The 4,911-nt window shown below is 34.6% G+C and overlaps 1 long non-coding RNA gene across 1 annotated transcript; it reads right to left on the bottom strand.

The window, feature by feature from the left end:
• Positions 1-383: 383 nt before the first annotated feature.
• LOC110685601 lies at positions 384-3,218 on the bottom strand. The gene is made up of 3 exons (XR_002504093.1): positions 3,160-3,218; positions 1,134-1,361; positions 384-559 (listed from the first exon to the last, which is right to left on the bottom strand). It is a non-coding gene; the product is annotated as an uncharacterized LOC110685601 (long non-coding RNA).
• Positions 3,219-4,911: the final 1,693 nt, after the last annotated feature.

Here is a 4,911-nt window from a genome sequence, read left to right as displayed (position 1 = left end):
ACAATGCATATACCCTAATGCCACGGTTCCTAATACCTAATTCCACACAATACATATACCTAATGCCAATAATACCAATAATAATAATAATACTATTAAAATCAGAATTTTCCAAAAAAAAAAAAAAAGATTAGAATTTTATTAATATGAATTCAAAGTTTGTACATTGTTATCTATTACGAAAATTACAAAATTAAATTATCACTAGTTAAACTAAGGAAAAAACAATTAAAAGTTAAAACTAAACCATTTTGTCCGCCAAACAATATTTTCGGCAATTATGTGGAGCGCATTATCATTTCTTTCTCCTGCTTCTCCAATTTCTCGTAAAGCAATTCATGAAGCATCTTCTTCAACTTCAATATTATCCACCTCTAGCGCTGTTTTACACATACCCAATGGATCTAGATCCCCTAATAAACAAAACACACAAACAAATCAGTAATATGTTTAGTCAGGCTTTTGCCATAGCTCTCTCCCGCTTAGCAGCAACCTCCTGCCTCTTTAGCAACTTGTACTGTATTTGTTCTACAGAGCCAACACTGTCACACCATCCTTCCTGAATACATAAACATTCAGTAAGATGTATAATTAGGCTTAGGCCGGATCTAATGGGTGAACATCCCATTATTTCAAAACACTTCATGCTTTACCAAAAACCAAGCACTGATTTTAAGATGTCATAGTATGGATTGTCAAAAAGAATCTACTAACAACACTCCAAACTTAAGGGAATTAATATCTAAAATTTTGTAATGAATTGTAGGATGGAAATAAAACTAACTGTGTATGTGGATAGGCAGGTACATGACAAAATATTCTGAACATGAGAATAAGCATGCACTATATGACAAGAACATATTGAAATTTCACTTGGCAACTAAGCAGGGGTCAATAAACAGAGATTTCTTAAATTGCTTTTTTTTTTTAAAATGTTGGATAGAGTTAGTCTCATGTATAGTATAATACCATGGTTACTATTAAACCATGAAATTGATCCAAGTAATGATGGTTGCCAAAGAGGAATTAAGGTTACAAAGGTCTGATTAATAATATTTTTAGATTGCCAGATCCCAGTCCCAATCAAAGCAACCAAAGAGATAATAGACGTTGACAATAGAGTAAGTAATCACCTCTATTTCTCGAACACGTGCCTCCTGTAGAAGTTGTTGATGAGCTTTCTGCTGTTCAGTTTGACTTTCTAAAGCCAAACGCACATGCCTTGCTTGCACCCGAGCTTGAAATTTCACTAAAGCTTGCATACAACGAAGAGTTATAGCAGCTTGCTTTCTCACAGCATGCCCTCTAACAAGTGCTTGCAGTCTTACCAATCCTTTCAATGCTCTTAGAGCTCTCTTAGCCTGATATAGAACACAAGAATCACAGTTAACCATGAATACTTAGTTGAGGCATTTAAACACTGCCACACTAGGAAGCTGAATTCACTTACTATTACTAACAACAACCAATGTAACAAATTCCTAATTTTGCCAATATTGTCATATTAAATCAGTAAGATCATCACTTTAACAATAAATAAAGTAACAACCATTGCCTAACATTGAAATTGATTTTTTTTCTTTACTTTTTCTTTTGACATGACATTCGAAAGTATGAAACCACATTACCAATTCTAATGCTTAATTTGGTCACTTAACCACCATAACAATAATCAACCAATGTAAATTTAATAAACTTTAATCATGTATCAAGCAACCACTAATTAAATTCAAAAATTAATCGTGAGCATTAATCATTTGATAATATTTAAAGCATTAAAATTAAAACAAAAGTCAAAATTTTTTAATGAGAAGAAACAGATAATCTAGAAATTAAAAGTAAATATCAAGTTTAGTAGCACACGAGTCTAGACACCTGGAGTTCGATGTTGAATCAGAGACTAAGTGTGAGTAGAATCCTTCTAGTTGGATCAGCATGAATTTGACTAATCTTAAAAGCAGCCTAAGCTTAATTGCATCCCTATTTGAAACCTGTAACAACTATTTACATTGGAAAATCAAGAAAAAAAATCCCCAAACCCCTAAATTTTGATTTCATGACTAATTATAGTCTTAAATGGAAAATCAAGAAATGCAAAATCAATTTACATAGACATTGTAAAAAGAAAGAAACCCTAAAAATTGAGTTCATGAAACTTGGAATAGATCGAATTTAAGGCAAAGAAAGTCTCAATTATATTCAAGCAATAATGATGATGGAATAGAGAGGAGAAAAAAAAGAAGACAATTCAGCCTAAATTTTATACTTCATTCAATTATCTAGTTCACTTAAGTCAACTAATACTAATCATACAAATCATTATAGGTTAAGAGACAAGTTCATCCAAATTGACCCTAATTCAACATATGCACATTTAGTATAGAATTTGCTCAGCATCACACAATCAAACATACAAAGGAAATAAAAAATCCAAAATTGAATCAGAAATCAAGCCGTTCTAACCATAATCAGAAATCACCCTTTTCCATTTGGTTTTGGGAAAAAGATGATCAAGAGAAAGAAAAACATTTCCACCTAAATCATGTACCTTTAACCAAGACTTGAACAAACTGTCATCCTAAGTCAAGTTGCCTGAAATTCTGCTCATTTCAAAGTCAAATACAGAATTTACAGCAAATAATCCCCAAAAATAACACTAATTAAGTAATCAACTCAGAATCTAAATAATTAAACCCTAATTATACAATAAAATGAACAATATATATAAATTAATACTTATAATTAAACCCTGATATACCTAATCAGACAAATTCTCATTGTTAAAATATATAGAAAACATCAAATAACTCAAAAATTTAGAAAATAAACATCAAAACATTTCCAGTGAACACAAGATAAAGCAATCAAAATCACACAACCTAGCAACAATAGTTAATAAGACTCGTAAATTCCCCAAAATTAGACATAAATCTGAAATCATATAAATCAAAGCCTAAACATGGACTTGTTTTTTGGTAGATTAGTCTGTTTCCTAATGAATGCAGAAGAGATGAATTAGAGAGGAGCAAGAAAGAAGAAAAAGGAGAGATAAAGAGAGAAGGCTAAATCGAAAAAATAAAAAAATTTGACATATTAATTATGCAAAGGAACCCTAAATTTGAAATTTAAAGAGGAAAGTTTAATTAAAGAAGCTCATACCTAAACACCAATCAAAAGCCTAAAAATCGAATCGCACTGTCGCTATCACTCGCGACCACACACCACCGTGTCCATCAGTGAATGAGGAGGGAGAAGAAAGAGAGAGAATTAATCTGTGAGCGACGATGGTAGTGGATGTGGTTGTGGCTGCGGCGATGGTTGCTTCGTCTTTGAGGAAGAGAAGAGGGAGAAGGAGAGAAAGAGAGAGAGAGAGAACTGAGGTGTGAGGTGTGAGGAAGTGAGGAGAGTGAACGAGATTACGAGAGAGATGAGAAAAATATAATAACGGAGTATTTAATATCACTGCCGTGGCAATAGCCTTTCAGGTCGTTGTATTAGTAAACCTAATGCAAAGGCTTCTTAAAGCCGTTGCGTTAGCTCCACCTTTTGATGTACAAAGTTTATGGCGTTGTATTAGGCTTATCTAATGCAACGAAAATAAAATGAGCCGTTTCCATAGCTCTTTTTTAGCCGTTGCATTTGATTAAAAATGTAGTAGTGTTTTACACCAACACTCTACCTTCATTCATTTTTCAAGTCTTTCTTTTTCGGGAGAATTCGGTACCCTCCACAAAAATGACGGAAATTTTTTGATTTTTTGCATTTTCGAGTGTACGAGCACAATCATTGTACAATGCAATCACGAGTCAATGCACACAGTCGTGTCATCACATCGAGTTGAGTCTGCATATTGAGTCATGTCATACCACATTGAGTTGAGTCTGCACATACGTTCACATTACATTGAGTCGAGTTGATTTAAACATATTGAGTCACACAATGAGTCAAGTAACACCAAGTCTTGGGTCAACCTCAAGGAAACTATAAACATGAGCAAAGTCTTATAGTCCAAAATATAGATGCAGGTACACTAAGTCCTTAGCGGACGAGCAACCTTGCAAAAGATTTGAGGCGACTTGATTGAGCGAAAAGGCATGAGCAACAACAGCAAAGCCGAACGAGCAAAGAAGAGTTCAAAAGCTCTTACCCGATTCCAGCGCATCACAACAGAACCAATCGCAGCACAACAGCTCTTGGATAAAGAAACACCTGTTAAAGTGAACATTGAATATTTTAATCGAAAATTATCCCTAATCAAGGTCATTTAAACGATGGACGATTAATGACCACTTGAGATTAGTGTGTAGTATGATTTATAGCACCGTTTCTTGTGCTACGAGGACATGATTGTCATAAATCATTTGCACGGGTACTAGTTTGGAAACTGTACCGGATCGACCTATGAGATTACTTTAAGAGATTTAAAAACCGTCATAAGTACATTTCTCATTATAGCTATCGGAACCTTTTTCCTCGACCATGAGTATTGTAAGTTCTATAATTTGAGTACTAGTCGTTTTGATGTTGTCAAACGTCTGCCGTAAAGGGGATTATAACGGCAACACTCGGGCGGCTAGGTCCCCTCATTAAGGGAAGCTTGTAGTACAAGACTGGGAATGTCCCCCCATTAACAATAGGGAATGTGTCTTTGTTGTTTACAAGGCCTCTCGAAGAGCGAGACTGTGAAAATGCATGGCCGTGCTTAGATGGATTTTAGAAATCATCTGCTTATTGACAGTCGAACTCAAAAAATCAAGAAACACTTCTGGACGTAGTAAGGATGACGAAGAATCTTACCTTATAGTTCACGAAGAGGCATTAAGCGACATGGGAAATAGGCTATACACTAATTGCACACTTGTCCGGAAGGACAAGTGGGAGATTGAAAGGAATGGTGTCCTTCCAAAAACT

Source organism: Chenopodium quinoa, unplaced genomic scaffold (assembly GCF_001683475.1).
Source record: "Chenopodium quinoa cultivar QQ74 unplaced genomic scaffold, ASM168347v1, whole genome shotgun sequence".
Lineage (NCBI taxonomy): Eukaryota > Viridiplantae > Streptophyta > Magnoliopsida > Caryophyllales > Amaranthaceae > Chenopodium > Chenopodium quinoa.
Note: the sequence above shows the minus strand (reverse complement) of the source record. Positions and strands in the feature narration are given on the sequence as shown.